Source organism: Oenanthe melanoleuca, chromosome 2 (genome assembly GCF_029582105.1).
Source record: "Oenanthe melanoleuca isolate GR-GAL-2019-014 chromosome 2, OMel1.0, whole genome shotgun sequence".
NCBI lineage: Eukaryota > Metazoa > Chordata > Aves > Passeriformes > Muscicapidae > Oenanthe > Oenanthe melanoleuca.
The window spans coordinates 18,250,038-18,272,102 of NC_079335.1; the positions used below are offsets into that span (position 1 = coordinate 18,250,038).

Consider the following 22,065-nt stretch of genomic DNA (forward strand, 5'->3'; position numbering starts at 1 on the left):
AAAGCCAGTATTATTCACCTCATACCACATATTGTAGTACTCCTTCCCAAGCCCAAAAAAAGCCTCAAGAATCTTGGCCCCCAGACCCACTAAGTAATTTAGCAAACACCATTTAAAGAAAAATGATGCCTATGGATTATAGTTTTATTTGAAAAGTGCTTCCACTGCCATCAGTCCTTAGTTGTGAAGTCCTCAACTGTGAAGCCATGCTTTCTGTCTAAAAACACTGAATACTTTCCAGTTAAGCAATAACAATTTTCAAACTCTATAGTTAGCAGTTTTAGTCATTTGTGCATTGAAAAAGTAAGTACAATACATTTTCTTTGCATTTGATAAACAGAAGAAATGGAATAAGCTGAGAAGTGTTGGGTTTTTGCTTCCTGCCTCTAGAAAGGGATGGTGCAAGGGTGTCAGGCTGTAGCTCTCTGTTAAGTAAGTCACACTCTCCAAAGTGGAAATTCACTACCAGCAGACTTACATACATGTTTACCATCTAAACGTGGATATTTTCAGCTCATTACCAGACCACTTCCAAAAGGACAAACCGCAGCACATGAGCACATGCAGCTCACCACGCCACAGGCTGTGCTCTGGGCTCCCTCACATCCATGCAATTTCCTGTTCTTGGATGTCTATAGCAGCCTGGGGCTGTTCAGTGGAGTGCACAGGAGATAAACCCTTATTTTCAGTCACATTTCTCACTGGATAAACATCTGGTATTGGTTTGTGGCACAGAGACATCCAGGACTCAAAAGAGCATTGACAAAATGAGAAACTCTAATGCCACATTACAAGCAATGACTTCTCTGCTTTCTCCTACTGCAAAATTTCAGCTGAGTCTTTGGATTGTGCTGTGACTACCCCTTACTCTCCTGCCTGCACCTTCTTGTGCAGCTCGGCAAATATCTGCAAGCATTACTGGTTACTGGGTAAATAAAGCCCCTTTTCATTTGTCCCAAGGGACAAACAAACAAATGGAAGAGTACTTTTTCTCATGATGCATAATAAAAGTATGGAACTCTGCCACAGGATGTTGTGGAGACCAAAATTAGAATTTTAAAAAAAATTATATTAGATAAATGCATGCGGATAGAGTCCAGCAGTGACCATAAAGTACAATTCTCTACATAAGAATTTACCTCACCAAGTTCCTAAGGTGAAGATTTTGGAGAATATACTGCCCTGGGCTTCTAATATTGATTGTTGTCAGAAACAGGATTCTGAACAAGATAAACCTTTGGCATAAATCTTTATAGCCTTTTTATGTCTTTCTGCTTTTGTCATTTTTAATTTCTTAAGAAAATAACTAGTAGCAGTGTTAAAGTACGTACAGTCTCTCAGTATCTTTCTTATTTATTTTCTCCTTTAACCCACAAACTCATTTCCCAAGGTAATGAAGCAATAGAAAATGTTACTAAAATGTCAACTTGTTTCATAAAATTATTCTCAGATTACCACAGTAGATTTTTTTTCTCTAACAGAAGATGGAAGCCATTTTGCTGAAGCAGAGCAGTTTCACAGGTTGTGTAATGAGCACAGCTTGCAACACATTTTAACCAAAATAAATACTCCATTGCTCTTTAGGAAAAATCATTGCTTTTTAAAAATTGCTAAATACTCAACTGGTTTATCCTTACACCACTGCATTCCATCAGGAGTCTACAGGAACTGCTCTGGGGCCTGCTTGCACAGGCTGCCCAGAGGAGGTTGTCCATCGTGGAATTGGCTGAAGACTTATGAGCATGAACTGCTGTTAAAGATGTAAATCCTTATTCAGCACTAATCAACTTCACTATTTCTAGCTGAGTCAGACAGTAGAAGATGAGATCTGACAGAAACATTGAAGTTCTCTATTTTAAAAGTTTCTTCATCAGTTGCTTGCTTTCAAAGGTTATATTTTTCCCTCTTAAATAAACTACTGCTCTTGATCTTGGAAATTCTTAGTAACTTAACTGCTAGTGAAGTAAGCTGGAGTGAAGTCAGACAAATCCAAATGAGTTGAATAAAAGCAGAATCAGGCCTGCAGCTTCATGTTGTCTCATGTTGTATCTGAATATTTCATTTCTTCCCACTCTCTCTCTAAGCACCATGCACTTGCCTTTTTCCATACAAATATAGCGTTCCCTCTAACATCAGTAGAAACTGTGCATGTGACCTATGGATGTTAACTATGTAATTTCAGCTGGCAGTAATGGTATTTGCACAGTAGACCTGTATTCACAGATGGGAAAATAGTTCTTTTGTTAAGTACTTAATTCAGCTAGAAAACACCTAATCCAAATCACCCTCAGGAGGCACTTACAGTAAAGACTATATACTCTGTGACTATGCATTTCAATAAAAGCTTCTCAACCTACAGTCATTCTTTGATTAAATACAATCTGTCTCAATTTCACAGCATTAAAGTAAACTGGTTTTGAAGGAAATAAATTAGGGTTTTTGCTAAGACAGGGCTAAGATATTTCTAAAAAGATAATGATGTGCTGAAAGATTGTGCTGAATGCTTTTGCTTAAACATGTAGACATAAGATACATAGTCAGATTGCCACAGAGAAAATGAAAGCTGTAAACAAAGTGTGAGAAGGAAAGAAATTTCTGTGATGTAAATAAGGGAATGCAAACTAAGCAGGATTAGTTTCTTCAGAGAGATTGCAAAATAGAACTGGAATCAATGAGGGTTGGTGTATTTTTCAGGCAAGTCTCCATAATCCTGTAAATTGACATCATCACTTGTTAACAAAATGTATTGGCAGCTAACAGCAGAGGAGAAACAATCTCCATTTTATCCATGTGTACCATCTCTTTCAAATAAACAGTTGTTGAAGATATCTTGAATGTCTTGAGTTGAACCACACTACCTCAAGCCAAAGTTTGCCAATGTTGCATTCAATAAAGTGTTTGAGCTCTCTAATTCCTCCTGCAGGTAAAACCAGGAAGGTATTTTTGCAGTTACAGTCTAGGGCAGGGTTGTAAATGCTCCTAAATCTCCTAAGAAGCTAAATACCAGCTAAGTACCAGCTAAAAGGCTAAGTACCATCACTGTACATCACTGTACATCCCATATCCTTTAAACTTCTGGAAAACCTAATATTTTGGTAAGTGAAGTCAGAAATTTACTGTATTTGGGATCATGCCTTCATATAAGACATAAAAGGAATGAATAAGCTCATAAGTTGAATGCTATAAATTCCACAATAAAAACCAGATAATTAAGCCAGTAGATAAAACTTTTTTGTTAAATATGAAGACTGTAAAGACAAGGGGAATGAATGACACTTTTCAATTTCTGAGCTATTCTTGCAAGAATTCAGTTGTTGTCAACTTAAGGCATCTGATATGATCATGGCAGCCCTAAATTTTCAATACATTTTTCTCTAGCCTAATAAATATTGTGCCAGTGGCTTTTGGTTTTTCAAATTGTGCTTGCACTAAAGAAAGAGACCAATCAATGTTTACATATGCTCTGATAGCCAGAAGTTGATATTCCTGGGAGTTCCTTTTCACCTGGCATGAAAGACAGAAGAAATGTCTAGCCCTGCCTTATATTGTGAGGGGAAGGATAAAGCCAGAAGAGGAGTGGAAGGTTAAGGGAGAAAATTAAAGGGAGTGGAAAGGGGAATAAAAATTTCTACAGTTGTTTTTATGACAGGTGATTATCTGACATTTATAAATTACCTCATCTCTGAAAACTATGTGTGGTTTAGAAGGAGGTGATTTTATATTTATGGGTTCTTTGGAAACCTGGAGATCCTCAACTTTTTAATAATGCCCCTGATTTTTGACACCAAATTCACAGAGCTTTGTGGTGCTGTATAACACTTGAGGATGTGGTCCTCTATCACCAAATCCTAACAGCCATGCTTTAAAGCCTAGATGAGCATATTCAATGGTAATCAAGCTGTCACTACTGAAGTAATTAATTGCATTCTTGAAATGCAATAGTTTGATATTCCTCTGTCCCTTGTTTCTTATCTGAATCACAGGAAACAAAAATCCTGTTACACAATGAACAGGATCACTAGAAAGGACTAAATGGATTCTCTGGGAAAAAAAAAGTTCCATGTGAAATGTAGACTCTGGTAAGTTTTGCTTCCACACTCACAACCCATGTAGGGAGTCCCAAACTGATAATAGTACTTTCAAGTGGACATAATATCAGAAACCACATTATTTGGGAAAAAAGAAAGCCAGAAGCTCTATTTCATTTAAGTGATGACTGATAAAAAGCAGTTCATTTGAAACCTGTTTTTATTGGCTGTGTCATGCTATTTCTTTCAATGCCACTTTTGTCTGAAAAAATATTTTCTTAAAAATAGCAGCTGGCTGTCTTGTAAGTATTAAACATGTCCACAGCACAAAGTTGAATGGTTTTGATGAACATTTTAGGCTTGTTGTGTGTAGACATCCACATGTAAACAAAGAAATCTTACGGGGTCCAAGTCCCATTAAATCCTTGATTTTTGTAAGGATAACTAATTCTGTCTCTAAAAACCACCACAGGCTGGATGTCAGTGTGTGTATAGAGCTGTCAATCCTGATTTCTTTGGAAGAGTCCTGACAGAGTTGAATGCAGTGCAACTGTTGTGCATGTGGGGTGTGACAACTCCTGGAATCAGAACATTTCAAACCAAAGGTTTGTTTACACAGAAAGTTTGTAGAGCAGTTGTCTGAATATCTTTCTGCTTTTCAAATAAGAAGTCAGTGGGAATCAGATACAGAAATACAGTATGGGCCTGAGCTTCCAATTAAAAAAAATCTGGTGCCTACAGCAAAATTTTTATGATATGGAGGCACATAAATTTAAGCATTTTACTAATTAACAATGGATTTGGCTGGGATCACCCAACATGAGAACCCTCATGTTTTCACAAGTGTATTCAAACACTGTCTTCAGAAACTGCATACCTATTGAAATCTTAAACTCACCATGAAGTACAATGCCATCCTTTCTATAATTTAACAGCTTAATTATTAAGAGAAGTCAAATTGTATATTTATTTTAATAATCCCAGCAAAATTAATAAACAACATTCAGCAAAGAGACAAGTTCTTAGACCTGACACATGTATTGATGGGCTGTCAGGGCACAGTCATACTTGAGCCCTTCCTCTTTAATATTATGAACCTGTGCTCTTTGTGGCATATGGTCCTGCTTTAGCCACTGTGGAGAACAGAGGAATAGAAAACACATTTTACCCATCCTAGCCAATATTTCTGTGGACTAAGCTCTTACTTTGAAGAGGATTTGTAGGCCTGTAATCCTGCAGACTTAGAAAGGAATAGAAGCCCTGTTTTCTAGTCTCTCATGTGATGGTGTTTCAAAGAAAATTAAACACAGGTAAATCAGTCTGCTGTAACTGTGTAAGTGACAGCTAATTCATGAGGAAAGATCTAACAGAGTGAGACACACCTGAACTGCTTACTGCATTTGTGCCCACAAATCATGTTCCTTAGCATTTAATCTTTTGTTGTGTGAGAAATTCAGATATTTATCTTTGTTCCAAACCTCTCTTTATAGGTATAAACTTTGGCATTTTTGAGATTCCTGTAAAGAAAGACTATTCTTAAAAATGTTCCTATACTTCTTCATATATATAAGAGATACAATTTTGAGACTATATACTATAGAGGAGTATCTTGTAGGAATAAGACAGTGAACTTTTTGTAGCTTGACAAATACAATCTATATATATAGGAAGGCCAGGTGAATGTTCTGTAGTCAATGCTATATATACAGTTTAGTTTGGCACTATTAGTTCTCTGTGAAATTGGCAATATTTGGATGAAAAGTACATTTTTTTTTGGTTTTCAGTAGTTAGGTTTTCAACCATCATCTCTAAAATCATTAATCATATAACAGCTCCTGCCATGGCCTGTTGGGAAGTATTAGTGAAATGACAGAATTAATGCCATTAATGCAGAATTGTTCTTGTGCCCAGGGTAAAGGAAATAGTAAACCACATTAGTAAAGCTGTACCCTCAACTTCTAAACCTGAAGGAATATCCTTGTAAAAGAGGTGAACTGAGAGGGCTAATTCTGGCAAATTTATTTGAGTGACTCACAGTTTCCTTGTAAAGAAAAGTAAAGAAAAGCAAAGAAATAGGGGAAAAAAATCTACCTTTTATAAATGCATTAAAACATAGTTTAGAGCTGCTTCTCCCTCTCTCCCATGGCACTAAGGTATACAATGAACCATCTATGAGATCTCTTAAAAGCAGAAATTCCTTCAAGTTAGCAATATTTTTTCTGTTTTCCCAGCATATAAAAGTGAAGAGCTGAATTATGCCAAATAACACAGAATGTCATTATTTTTAGCTCTGATTCAACAGAAGATTTACAGACAGATTAGTGGTCACCAAAGAAGTATTTGCATCTGTTGTTTATGTTATGACATCTGAGATCAAAGTTAGGCTTTAAATTTTAACTTTCTGTTTTGCAAGTGGATAATGAAACTGGAAAAAAAAGCTGAAGATGTGAGGAGGGGAAAGTGATGGAGTATTAAAAACATGAAGACAGCTTTGAAATGAAGGGGATGTGTGATGGAGCCCAGAGTTTGGATCCACCAGCCTCCTGAACACTGCTCCTCACTGCCCAGATTAAGTGCACATCGTGTGTGTGCCTGTGAATCATCCCAGCCACTGTGGAAACACTCCATGTTTAAACTGAGGCCTGGGCTGGCCTCAGGCTTTATTGAATGTCCAGTGTGCTTAATTCTGTGTAGCCATGGCGATAAAACATTTCTGTGACCCAACCTAACAAAGTTTCTACTGAGTTGCAGTAGCAGAAACAAGTCCAGTGAAAACCCAACAGTGGAAACTAAGCCAAAATAAGGATTCTTTCTGAGGAGATGCTAGGGTTTTTTAAGTAAATATAAACCTTTGAAAAGCTGATTTTAAGTAAGTTGAAAGTCTCTTTGAAGAAATAATTGATGTGCATTCCTACAGTCAAAGAAAGAACTACTACTTACCTTGTAAAAGAGTGGATCACCAACAGGCAGAAAATCACCACAAAACCCCTTCTTGAGCCACTGTCTTTAATGAGATCATGATTAGGCTAAGAATGAAAAAGGAGAAAGGCTCCTATAGTTTAACTGCACAACTCAGAAAATTATTAATGCTCAGGACATCCTGTCACAATCTGCTCACTTGTAAAACACCTCAGAGGTCAGTGCAGTCAAAGGCATTTCCATTTTTCAGATTTCAGGGGGTTTGATGAAATAATTTACTGTCTTCTCTTCAGTTCATAGGGCCTGATCCTGTACTGAGATGCCTGTGAGAGCAGACCATGCAATAACAAATGTTCCAATATGCACACTTGATAATACTGGTCTATACACATGAGCAAAGGCTGGAGCTGAGAAGTCCTTCAGTCCTTCCTCTTTTTCAAAGAACAGAAGTGATAAATTATATCAATTTGTCTCTGTCTGAAGTTGCCTGGCTATGGTAAGTGCTGGGCTTATGTGTAGACTGACATTGTCATCATGACATTATTTATGACCCTTCTTGGGCACAGTTAAGTGAGTAGAAATTGAACAGAGACAAAATGTCATTAACTATGAAACCCAAACAAACTTACCAGAAATTCTTTCTCTCAGCACTCATTTACATATTACTGCTGGTATTACTTGGAAAGAGTGTAAATAAGGTGAAAAAGGTCTAAAGAGAAGGACTTTAAGTTGGCATTGTCTTATAAAAATATTTCTAGTCACTGTGTAGACTTAGATTATTACGGAATGTTCTGTTCTCTTAACTGAACATCACGTTAGATTTGTCTGGATAAAAATATTTGGTTTATTTATTTATGTTGGAAAAACTGTATGAATTTAAATTTAATTTAATGAGCTAACTAACTTGTCCTTTAATGGGATTAAAGTATCATTAAATCTGAGAAACAAATGCACTTTTAAACAAAATTAGGAGGACAGTTGAAATATCGAATTTAATGTAATTTTTCAAGTTAGCATAAATAAAGTATAACTGTCATGTTGTGCCATCAGTTCTGATGTTCTGTTACAGGTTTCTTCTTTTTAAGTAAAATGGCCTGTTTCTAGCAGAAAGGCTGGCCTGTACTTTGAAATTCAATGTATTTATCTCACACAATTTTCTGAGTAGAAACCATACTGTCTTATTTTTAAATAACCCATAATTTCAAAATAATCTAAAATCAAGAGACAATAAAACATCTTTTTGTGCTTATATCTTATTTTGCATAAAACTATTCTGGAAGGATATTTATAGCAATTTAAATTTACTCATTTTTTTATTAAATGATCATAGTTAAATAATAAATCTTTCTTGTACTGAAGGTGGTCTACAAGGAAACTGGAGAGGGCTCTTCATCAGGAGCTGTAGTGATAGGATGAGGAATGGCTTTAAATTGGAAAAGGGGATGGATTAGATTGGATATCAGGAAGAAATTCTTTATTGTGAGGGTGGTGAAGCACTGGAACAGGCTGCCCAGAGGAGCTGTGGATGCCCCATCTCTCTAAGTGTTCAAGGCCAAGGATGGATGGAGCTCTGAGCAGCCTGGTCTAGAGTGAGGTGTCCCTGCCCATGGCAGCAGAGGTGGAACTAGATGGTCTTTAAGGTCCCTTCAAACACAAAACATTCTATGTTTCTGTGATTAATCATTAAGCAATCATTTTGCTGTGTTACCAAAGGGCAACTATTCACAACATCACAGGAATTATAAATTGAATAGAACTATTCGGTCACCTATTTCCTTCCTTGAAAGCTCAGGATTATTTCCTAAAGTATATGCCTCCAACTACTAAATCTACCATAGCTAATTATATACTGTATATTCCATTTTTAGCATTCAGATCACTCTTCTCAATAAAAGCTTTGCAGCTCAGGCACAAGTAGAATAGGCTTTAAGCATAAAAGAAATAAAATTAAATACCAATCTGATTAACTTTGCAGGTCTCAGAAAGCCAGTTTATATTAAAAATCCTTCTTTCCACACTGGATTTGTGAACCATGTGCTAAAAGATGGGGATTATGGAGATCCATTGCAGCAAAGTATTTGAACATTCATCTGGTTTGGCTGATGTGCAGTGCAGTCTGTGCCAACACTCTCTGCTGTTTGTAAATATGTCACTGAAACACATCCACCACTGAGCTCCTCTTCGTTTTTGTGACTGGTCATTTCAGTCTTTCACATGTCACTAATAATTTTTCTGAAGCATCTTGACAATAAAAGTGCAAATGGGGCTGGAATTATGTTCTAATCAGGCATGGAAGAGTTCCATTCAAATTTATGACAATATTTGTTTATTAACCAATAAAAAATAGCACTGAAGTAAAAAACAACTGGTAGAAAACTATTTTTCTATCAGCAGTTATGTGACATATAACTTCAGCTGTCTGATTTTGATAGTTCACCCAGTGCTACCTTCTGAAATATGGTGTCAATATATTATTTTTAGAAAGATATTAGAGCTGTCTTATGAAGAAAAATTACTGGGACAGCCCATGTTTTAGTTTATTATTTCACAGGTGTATCAGAGACTCCTTGTGAGACAACTTAGCAGCCTTGTGGAAAGCCCACAGAAGCCAGGAAGCTGTAAATTCAAACATCACTTGTTTTTTAGCCACTCCTTGTATTTCAATGTTCTTTATAGTTAGTTACCAAACAGGGACTCACACTCTTAATTTTAGCAGTGGATGAGTTATCAGTGTGAGCCTCCTTTTTACCTGATAAATTCATGGACCCATCTGTTGAACACAATCTTTTCTGGCAGGATGGAAACAGAAGCTACTTTTCAGATATTACGGTCAACTGTCACATACATGAGAACACTGTCACCACCAGGAAAGTGGGGAATGGATTAAACCCTTGTTTCAACCTGTCTCAGGAATAATCAGCTCCAACCACTAGTAATCCAGAGTCTACATCTCTTCTGCATAACATAATTAGAAGCAGGATTTTGAGTACACCACATTCACATATAACTAGGTGAATCCCTGATCTGCACTGAGTATGTGGGAGGTGATACAAGATTAAAAAGCCAGACTATTTTTATCTTACATTTTTGTAATATTGAAAAATAAATATTTTGGGAATTTTGGTAGTCTAGTTAGAGATATTTTGTTATACTTCCTGCAAAAATCTGCTTGCACTCTCTAAGTGAAAAGCCAGTACAACCATCTTGGGTAAAGGGGGACCTTGAAGTAACAGAGACTAACACAGATGCTAACAGGAGTGTGAAGGAGAGGAAATAGAATCACGTTTTCTAAACACTCAGCTGCATGTTTGGATAAGGGATTTTCATCTAGAGGAGAGTTTTGTAGTACATTTGAGATTTTTTAATCTATTTTTCTTTTGGAAAGTAGAAGTCCTACCTAGAAAAATCATTCAGATCAGTCAAGCTATTGCAGTGTTCCAGCTGAGCCTCTACTCACACATGCCACAGATTTGGGGATGAGAATGAGGAAGATGCTTTTATGCCATGACCTTCTCTCATGTGGCAGCAGTGGACTGCAGGTTTGCTTGGAATGTCCCCTTTTTTGGGATGCCATGAAAGCAGAGATCTTGCTTCTGCCCAGCTGTGAAAGATCTGCTCTTGAATGGCAAAGAGGCAAAAAGATAAGCTTCAAACAAACTCCCAACACCTGACCTTTCAGGAAGTTCAGTTCTCAACTGGAACTCTTATTTTACATAATCCTTTCTGTATTCTTCCTTTAAAGGAAAACATCTTTGTGGTGGCCTTAAAGTCCACTTGCAAAGAAAGGAGTGAACTCCTGTTTTTCTACTCTTTGTCTTTACACTGACAAAAAGAACATTGACACGATTTCTGCTGTTATCACACAGAAATCCATTAAACATTCTACACATTCAGAAGACATTTACACCTCCCCTCCCCTTTTCCTGCTGGGAATTTGTGGTAGCATGGTAATTTATTTCAAGTGGAACAGAAGCATTTCTGTTTTAGTTTTCTTTTCATGTCTAGAAGTTAGAAGTTTAGTCCAAATATAATAATGGTTAATAATCCCTATGTCCACACCTGCACTAATGTCAGCAGCATACTTTTCACAAGAAAATAATCTTGAATAGCATGTTAATAGGTTTACAGTGAGGAAAAGCCCCAGTGTTTGGTTTTAGAGCAGATTAGAATTGTAGCCAGCTAATAAAACTTCAAAAATAAAAGCATTCACATTGGCTTTGGGAAGACAATTTTACCTGTTCTGGAGCTGAAAGGAAAAAAGGAAAAGGAAAGCTTTAGGAATGAAATCCTGGACAGATTGTGAGCACCTGCAAAACCTCCCTTGACTTTAATACGTCAGAATTCCAGACTTCCTGTGCCATCCCCTCTCCCCCCAAAAATGTGTGTCCTAAGCTCATATTATTTGAGCAAATGGAAATTGAAAACACAGCATTACCTGAATGCAATGAATTGGATCCAAATGAGACAGGGATGCACTGGGCAATCAGGAATTTCCTGACCTGCTGCCCACAGGTCTCTTGTATGGCTCAGTTGGCTTTGGCACTCTTGGCCCCCCTATTAGATCAAAATGCCTTCAGGCATGGAACAGAGTTAACCTGTTTCTATCAGCATCAATACCAGGCATGGGAAACCTTTGTCCTGAAAAAGAGAATACCATTTTCAGAACATTTATTTTTCAGTGTTTTTATGGCTTATATTTAGATTTTTTGTGCTTTGGGCACAGGAGTTTGCAGGTGACATTGGAGTTCAAATGTACCCTTCAGTAACCAGCAGAGTCTCTGTGGCTCCTCCAGGAGCAGAAGATATTACTTTGCCAGAGTCATAGTTACAGCATTTCTTTAGTACCTGACAGGATTTTTTATGTCTTTCCAGTACTGAAGGATTTGCTGTGCTGTAAAGTTTTGAATACAGGGCACAAACATTATTGCCAGCTATTGGGCAGGATGTATAATTATTACCATGATTGCAATCTGCAGCTCAGTGAAACAGCTGCCAAACTTGCCTTGGGATTCATGAACACTTTGTTCTCTACTATTATAGTACAAAGTGTGATAGATATGAGCATTATTGATGTCAATTCTTCTTTCAATCAAATAGCTGTAGTCATGTGAAATGTTATCCTAATTCCTGTATGTTCTGCACATGTGGTTAAAATAATGACTTGAAAGTCTGCACTTATATACAGCAACTACAAAGTCAATAGAACAGATATTTTTCCTTGCCCATGAGGGAGAAGAACAGTACCACATGGCTATCATTATGAAAATGAGATTGAAGTAAAATCCTACTTGGAATACTTGAAAGTTTAAGAATATCTATATTTGATTTTGAGCCCTGGACATTTCTGTTTCTGAAGAGTTACAGCATATTTGAAAGGCCTAGGATATTTTCCTTTTATTTAATAGTCCTGTTATTCTGATATGTTGGTTTATTCAATGTATTTTTATTACATTGTAAATGCTTCTGAGTTATTACTAAACCACCCTTCTGAGTGTGGTTTTACTTGGCAAGAAAACATTAGTCTTATTGTTATGCATGACCTACTTGGGATTTATTGTAAAATTAAAATTGTATTGTAGAAGGAAGAACAAGAAAGCAAAACCAGTGATAAATGCTAAGAATTCATGTAATATCTGAGTGAAGTACAGACTTGTAATAACTGGTGTGTCTGGTCTTTGACTCATGTCTCTGTGTTTTCACTCCATTAATCATGCCAGGAGCATTGTCACTTCCTACTTGTGAACTGTGAAGGTCTGTCAGGGCAAGGGCCTGTACATGTTCCTGGATTACAAATGGGAAATGACTGTGATCGTTATCACTCTGGACACAGGGACACTGCGGAGAAATTTGCAAACAAAAGTAGCAACTTAATCAGTGACAGAGTGAGCCTGACACTGCCACTTCACTGGGAATGCAGGAGCAGCATGGGTGCCAGGATCCTGGATCACCAGAAATATATTCATAGTCAGATTATCTGAAGGACATATCAAAGACATGCGAACAGTTTCCTGCTACTGAAAAAAAAAAAAATTAAAGCCATTCCTCTTCACTACTAGTATATGTCTAATTGTGGCCATTAAGTGTAACTTTTGCAAATATATGCTTGGTGGCTTCTGTTTTCCCTGGTAAAGCCAGATATATTTTCAAATTTCTGCATCCAAACTGCCCATCTCTTTGTCTGGCAATCCATTTCTAATACTTGTTGATGTTCCTCTATCATTTTTTATGTCTATATTGCATGAGTGCTCAGGACAGACTTAGTAGCTCATCTATGAATTTATTTTTCCTATCTTTGTTAAGAACAACAGTAGAAACTACATCAGCCATAGAAAGAGAAACTACTGACAATGAGTTAGCAGACATGTAATTGAAGGCTGAAAGCCTCTCCCCTTCAGCCCATGATTCCATGACTTACAAAAGAATGCATCACAATAACATTGTCTTCCAGGAAGGGCTGTGATTAAGATAAACTGAAGTAGGAGGGAATGTTCTTGCCAGGTCCTAGAAAAAAACATGGGGGAAAAATGCCTCTCCTAAAGTAGGGTTTTAGGACAGAGACTCTTCCATCATTCCTGTTCATTTGTTTCCTCTTTACAGTGACTGAAGTGCAGGAATATCTCCAAAAGTTTCTTATTTTCAGATTTTCCCTAAATTCAAACATTTGAAATGGCTTTTATTCTTCAGAGTTACATTAAAATAGAGATTTTCAATCCAGTTTTCTTGTTATTACTGCTGAGTTTGTGCTCAGTGCTAAGGACAGAGCTGCCCAATTCTGCTCCTCATTATTGCAATTCCAGTATGGTTATTCCTTTAGCAGTTAATGGAAATAGAAATGCTTATTCCCACTATATGAGCTCTCTCAAGAAACCCACAGTTTTTCATTGAGAGATTGTGGCATTCAAGAAGTAAACTCAGGGCAAGGATTTGATCCCTGTAATCATACCCTGAATCTCACTCCAACAACTGGGGGTGAAGGAGATTGTATTAGCACACGTTTACTGAAAGGAAAAGTATTGCTCTCTTTCAAAATCTCAAAAGGAATGTAATGAAAAAAGGGACTAGAACTGTCTTTGGCTGCTCTCACATTTCCTATTAAAAAAGGTCTTATCTTTCTATACAATTATTAAAGCCATAAAAGGATATATATCTCGAACTATGTAATTTCAGATAAATCAAGGCACTTTTATCTTATCAAGTTTCCTAGTCTTTTCTACAGGCTAATTTAAATACATGATATTTCATTGTATTATTTAGTGAATTTCAGTAATTTCCAATGCTATTTGTAAAACACTTTTTATAATCTATTTGGTGGAATTAACTCATCCTTATTTTATGTATACATACATGTATGTGCATATATAAATATATACATGTGTACTGAATTTGAGACGGTTTCACTCTGAGATTTTTGTGTATTTTTCTGATTTTAATTGGAAGGAAATATTTGGCAAGACTTATATTTATGTATTTTAAGACACTGTTTTATATGTATGAAGGCAATCAGATCCATCAGCATGGGAAGAAACCAGATTTTTGAGGGCTGCACATATTTTGGCTGGTCCATCTCCCTGGTATGCATTTACACATCCATTATAATGCTGAGAATTATAAGTATGTCTGGAGGCACTTAGAGATTAATGGGTGTATATAGAATTTCAAGAATGGGATGAAAAGGTGTTAGAGTTTGTACTAGCAGTTAACTTTTTTATAGTGCTGTGGGAAATTGAAGCTCTTAGTTTACTACTACAGATATTTCTGGAAATTTCATTTATTTGCATTTCTTATATGTATTTCTTAAAATTATAAAGTGATTCCAGCAGAGATGTATCAATTTTTTAATGCCTGTATTAAAACTAAGGTAAACATTGCCATATATGCAGAACATCTATCATTAAAGTACTTGTACCCAGATTACTGTAATAAAAGTTGAGAACCATAAATACAGCAAAATTTATAGGAAATAAATGAACATTGCTGCCTACATAGATTAAACCCCATAATTTAAGAGATATTATGTATACACTCATGTAAATCTGTGTACATAAATACTGTGTGTGAGAATATGTAAACTCTTGTCTAGATATTAATTCCTTATTGACTGAGGAAGTTCAGCAGATTTCAGGTTTTGGCCTCCCTGGACTCTGCAGGAGAATGGATTTTACAGCACATATAGGTTTTGCTCTTTGCTATATTAAGTATCAGTGGACAAGATCATCTTTCTTCTGTATTAATTAGAATCATGGTGTTGAAGCCAAATGCTGAATGCAAGACATAAAGCATAACAAAATAATGCTTGCCATCATTAGGCAAGGGAGGGGAGAAGAGAAGGACTGGGTTCTTGATTAAAATATTCGCATTCTTTGTAGTCTCTATAGGATTTTTATAGACATTTTTTGCTAAATAAGATATATTGAGGAGAGGAGTCTCATTTTCTCACAAATACCTTGTCCACTCAGCTGCTCTAGCTTGTCAGAGGTTTCATTGAGTCAGAAGCTGGTGGTGGAATTCTCTGCTCTTCAGCAGACCATGACCCAGTTTGTCCATGCAAATTTTTTCTGTTTCTATTTTTCCATGTGTTTCAAGGTAAAATTAGCTGCATAAATACTAGTTGTGGACACACAGTGTTCCTGCACTTTATCAGATTTTTTTAACAAAGCAAAACTCTACCAGGTGCCTATGAGACATCATAGGACAGGAAGTGCACAGTGAGATTTACATTTCCCATAATGATCAAACTTGAGAAAGCTTTCATTACTCCCTATCACCTAGGAAAAGATCTGACAGAGGTTTCAGTTCTCCTCAGCAGCAGGTGATTTATGATAGAAGCACACACAAAGGATGTGAACGCGTCGTGTGCAGTTCATGAGTTCTGGTTAGTGTTAGAAGATTGATGAGATGCCTTGAGTGGATGTTTTGTCAATCTTTCTGGGATGAAGGTAAAAATAAGTGAGGAAGTCGTTTTATGGACCAGGAGATGCCCTTGAATTCCTGCAGGCCCAAGTGTACTGAAATTGCAGTGGATTCAGTGCAATGCATTCAGTGCATTTAAACTTATGACTTATGCCATCGAAATTTCCAGTTTAAGCTTTCAAAAAGGATTAAAAATGGAGACTGTTGATGGTTGATATAGTGAACTGGGTCTTTAGCTGACTTTGGGACTTCATATCAGGTTAATAAAAGACAGAATGGTAATCTTCAACCTGCACAGGAAAGAGAGAAAAATGATAATAAAAAAGAATTTGTGATCTTTTCATCAGGAATGTCCTGAGACAGAACTGAAGAGCTGAAGCAGAGTACATGGCAATGAATAAATTCAGCTTCTGTGAGATATATATATATATAATATGAATAAAGACACTTGCTGAAAGACTAAAGCACAAAATACCATTGAGTCTTAATTTCACAATCTTTCTCAGAAAAGTGTGCCCATATGTCATAGTGATGAGTGTCAGAAACTAAGCAGAATTAAAAATAGATTAAGTAGTACAATGTTAAATCATTATACTATCTCCCATAACACATATAGATTCCAAACTATATTCCAACTTCTCAGGATCACTGAAAGTTTAGATATAAGCTGGCAGAGCAATAAAGCAACCAGAACTCTTTATGCAGTTTAAGATTACATTTTTCAAGAACCATATGCAATGCAGTAAGGAGATATTTCAGTGGAACTAATTTAGATTATGTCACATGCACATAAACTAGGAATGAGCCAAAAGGTGTTTAAATATTCTTCTGCACAGAAATTGTTCCAAAATTAGTATTTCTGAAAAGTAGACCTCATCAAAAGTATCTTTTCTAAAGAAAACTAATTAGTTCCACACTTTAATATAAAATTATTTTTTTAAAATCCCCACAGATATTAATGTGTTTAGGTTGATATGACAGATGTTGCATTTTTCATAACTATGTCTTTCCTTTCATAACTGTGTCTTCCCACTGTATATTGAGGATGTTTCATATTTTCAGTCAACTGTAAAACCAAACAAATTTAGTTTATAGAATTATATGGTTTAGAAAATGATCAAGAAAGAAAAATAACATTCACACAGTAACAAAATTTATAAATGTTAACATTCAACAAGATAATTCTTTGAACCAGAAATATTACTAATCAGTAGAAAATGAGAACATATTGTTGTGATTAAATATTATCAGAAGTTTCCTTGTGGGACCCATTTAATCATGTTTGATGTGATTCTCAGTTATGCTGCTTGTTGGCTTTATTAAGGCTTAAGGTTAAAAAATAAGTTATGAATTAATATTCATACAAAAATAATTGAAATTTATTCCTAAATGTTTTGTATACTTTTGTAGAAGAGGCAATTAGTGGCATTTCAAGTTTCATTCATATAGGTTTTTGGGTTTTAAGTCTAGAAATGGCTAAGTTTTTAGAATGACATAAAACTTCAAAAACAAATTGGAAATATTTCTTGTCATATATTTAATAAGGAACTAAAATTCATATTTGAATATTATGCTATTGGGTAAACCTAACTGGGGATGTCTTTAAATATCTTGAAGCAAAGAACCATATATTGCCCATATCTTGTATTTCTATCCATAATAAAATACAGTACTTAATAAAAATAAATACTTCCCCTTCCAGTTTCCTAAGATTTTAGTGGGATGCCACACATCATATTCTTTTACCATTATTATCTGTTACCACCTTTTACATTTTATATATTTTACTGAATAACATAAAATGGTACAAAAATGCCAAGACATCACTGACACAAGCTTGGATCCACAAATTGCTTGATTTCTTAGGGATTGCAGTTTTGACAGTAGCCTAATAAAAGTAACTTTTAAAAAATTTCTGCCAGTTTATAACTGCAGAGCTGGGTCATGAAATAATTTCTCAGATGGTTCTGGAGGCTGCCATCCTATGAAGGAAGGTTCATACATTCAGAAATTTCCTCAATGTCCTAATTTGATCTATTTGTTCTATTCAGAACATTCAGTTTATTGATATCATTATGTGTGGCTTGCTTTTCTTTTTTTTTTGGTGGTGTTTTTTTGGTGGTGTTTTTTTGGTTTTTTTTGTTTTTTTTTTTTTTTGGTTGGTTGGTTAGGTTTTTTTTCCTTTAATTTTTGTGGTTTTAATTCAGGACATTCCTCTGTTTTCTTGACTTCCTTCAAAAAGTCTCATTAGGAGATGAGTCTCCTCTTCTCAGGTCAAGGGAGATTTTACTATAGAGTTTGATTCCAAATATTGAGCCTTAGAGCTTAGGTCTGAAGCATAACCTATGAATAATGAAATCAATATAAGTAGAAAGAACTATAAAATGACATAATTTGTCTGATCTTTACCTGAAGTGCTCTCCACAGCAATGGGCTTTTCACAGTTTGCTCACAGAAAATCCCTACCAATATTTTATTGTCTGTACTGTTAGAAAACTTTTCACCTAATGTGTAAAAACAAAACTTCTGATACTGAAGCTTCATAATGTGGGAAACAGGTTATTCACTCTCCCTTTGCATTTTTGTGTTAGTCCAGTAAGTGATATACTTGTTAGCTTTCCTAACAAGGAATTCTAGATAAGAATTTCCAAGTCTTTCAATTTTTTATATTTCTGACAAGTCTTCATCTTCTGTACACTTTTTCAAATAATGTACATCTTTCTTGAATTGCAACACACAGAACTGAAAACAAAACTGCTGCAGACACTATACTGATGTGAATGCAGCAGAAAGATTACTTCATGTGTTTTGGAATAATTTCATACATGTATTATCCCTGACTTCCTCTGACAAAATGTTGTCTGGTCGTTATCTGAAGAGAAAAACCTGTTTGATTTGGGGTTTTGGTTTGTTTGTTTTTTAGCTAGCTGAAAGAGTCCTCTACAGTTATAGCACACTTTTATTTCACTGAAGGTTTCTATAAACCCAAGCTCAGCCTCCATGAGGACCAGTGTCATTAGTGTATTGGAAATCAACCTAAAAGAAATCTCAGTATCACTCAGCTGGGGCTGAATCAAGCAGTGTTCAGTCATTGTGTGAGGAGAATGCAGCTGTGGTTTCACTGGTCACAGTGGAATTGCATCCATTGAATTATGACTTATAGCCAGACTGTAAACATATGATATGCCAAAGATTCAGACATTCAAGGAATCAAGGATTTAAGGAAAAGTATCATTTATGTGTTTGGAACATTTGGTTTGGAAAAAAGCAGTCCAATGTTTCAGTTCAGAAATGAACATACATTCCCTGCAAGTCATTGTTTGTGTCTCCATCAGGAACAGAATCTGGAAAACCACATTATTGTGATTGGGTGTTGAGATATAAAAATATCTAAGCAAGTCAAAATGATGAGTTGCAATATTACAGAAACATGAAAATGCAAAACCACATATAGAATAATTGTGCCAGTACCATGCTAATATTTACTTTTAGTAATGTGCAACTGAAAAGCTAACAGGCTTATTTTCTAGTTGCCTTAAGGCTAGAAATCTGGGTACATTGAATTAAAAATAAAAAAAGGAATACAGTTTTTACACCCAGCTTTCCTCATAAGTTTTTTTTGACTACATATGGAGTTGGTGGATTTGTTTTCTGGTTCCTCTTAGAATTGAAACCCAAAAATAAATTTCATAACCAATGAATTTCATAACCAGTATATTTCATAACCAGTGGTTTTTTGAAAGCCCCATATACCACATATCCCAACGTGCCTTTCTATGAGTCCAATTTGTGTACCAGTCACTTAAAGTTTTCACTTCAGCTTGTTTTCATAAATTTACTGAAGTTATGATCCTGTATCATCATAATGTAGGTAATCTGGTAAGGTTGTTTCAAAAGTGGTACAGATTAGAGTTTTAACATTTATACATTATTCATTGCCTTTATGTGCCATCCATGTTCATTGTCCTTGATTCCCAGTAATCATATACCAACAGAAATTGTGCAAGCACTGTTGTTTTCTACTTATTGGAATTGTAATACATGAAGGTTGTATCATTGTAAATTTGCCATTTTATCAATTTTTCCTTATTGATAAATAGTTAATAGAATATATTTTTAAATAAATGCAATATTGGCTCTTTCAATACATGAATATAATAGCTTTCCTCAGTGATAAAGTCTTTCCTAACCCCTTTCTGCTTCTTCAAAGCTCAAAGAAATTCTAAGGTACTCTATATATTTCTACTTCCTACTTATTCCCACTAAGGCTGTTTTTATATTTATAAAACACAAATCACATCAAATGTCATTTTTTTATCTCACTCCCTGAGGCAGTTAGTCACTGTGGGGAGGTATGACCTTCCCTCAAACAGAAAAATAATGAAAAAACAATTGAACTTTCATTGGTTGGGTTGTGGTATAGCATTACTAGTACTTATTCATGTTTGCAAGGCATGACAACACAAAACTACTCTTACAAAATAACACTGGTCATTGTCTTTCTATATTTCCAAATGATGTGCAGTCTGTGGTTGGAGGAGAACAGTCTATTGTTACTTTAGCTTGTAGTCTTGTTGTAAGGACTATATGAAAACATCTTCTGGATATCATATCAATTCTTAACATATAGTTGTTACTCGGGACCAACATTATTTCATCAAAGAAAAAACTCTAATTTTATTTTTAAGCTGTCTGCCACAAACACTTATCATTACATAGACCCTAAATTACAGCTTCCATTTTAATAGCTCTTTTAGTGTTTGGGTGGTTTCTATGGGGGTTGTTCAATAGACATTTTCCAGAAAAGGCTAGATACTTTTTATATATAATCCTCTGGAATGTTTAAATGTTTATTAACCAATAACACTGAACCTTCTGACAGTTTTATTTCTGAGAATGTTACAGCGTTCTTATGCATCCCACTGGTAATTCAGTGTTACCCACAACTCCTCTGCAATGTAATGAGTCTTACTGAAAGCAGATGCAGCCAAATTAATAACAAGGACATCAATTTACTGTGGAAACCCATATAGTTGGAGGGGTGAGATGAGAGGAAAAGAATGCAGAATATAATTCTGTTTCACTTTTGCAAAGAAAGTAGCTGAAATAAGTAGATATAGTAATTTAAGGACTTGTTAATTCAGAGTCTCGAGAGGAATTGAACCTAACTTGATTATAGGATGAAGGAATTCTAGAAAATTACTTAAACCCCTAAATGTTCTTTAATTTGTTTCTGTGAATAGGTTTCCATGTGTCAAATCTTCTGTGAGGCCACCCTGCAAGGACCCTTTTATCACCTAGTAAATAGATGCTATTTCTCTTAACTAACCACAAAGAAAGCTCAGTTCATATGCTTAATACAAGGCCTCCAGAGAAGGGAAGACTTCAGATGAAATTCCATGCTTGGTCATAATGAACCTGGTAAATTGTTGGCTTCCTGCAATAAAAATAATAGGTGAAATCTTGGCCTATTGAAGCCAATGGGAATTTTGGCATTGATTTTAGCAGGGCCAGTATTGCAACCAATAAATCTACAGAGCAAACTAAAAGAAGTAGGTGAAAGGAGGAAGGAAAGGGAATTAATGTAACAAAGCCCCTATATTATTTCAGACCTTGTTCAACCCTCCTTTGCCTGAGTGAACAGCTCTTGATACTCCAGAGATGTGCTCACAGAAACTATTGTGGTGGTATTCTGAACACCAAATATTTACAAAAGCATTTAATGAGTAATTCTGAAACAGGAAAGTCAGCTTTGTTGTTATAATGAGTCAGTCTCTCATTCAATCTGAGTCTGTCTTAGGGGTGAGTAACCAAGGGCAATTGCCAAAGACTGGATACCATGGGGACAGTGTTAGACAGGAATAATTAAAAGTTTGAGTTATACAATATACATCAATCTATGGTTGTGTTCTTGCTAGTCAAAACTTTTGTAGCTCCACACAGATGCAATCACAATCACAATGCCCTCTGTAATGTAATTAAAGTAACAGGCAAAGAAAATGACTTTAAAATATTAATTTCTTTTTGTATTTATATACCTATCTGTGGGTATTTTATTTATATGTGAAAACATCTAGTTTCTGATTTCTGATATGTAATAAATGCATATATAAATTATGATGTCCACATAAAAGTTATGATGTCCAAAATAGGGTTTGATGGTTTCCTCTGGTGTGCTTTGCTCTTTTAGGGTTCATTTTGAAGGTGC

General features: G+C 35.6%; 1 protein-coding gene across 1 annotated transcript in view; it reads left to right on the forward strand.

Annotated features, from left to right (window-relative positions):
• Positions 1–22,065, forward strand: part of ANGPT1 (angiopoietin 1) — a 148,387-nt gene that overhangs the window by 43,704 nt on the left and 82,618 nt on the right. The gene's annotated exons all lie outside the window — the stretch shown is intronic.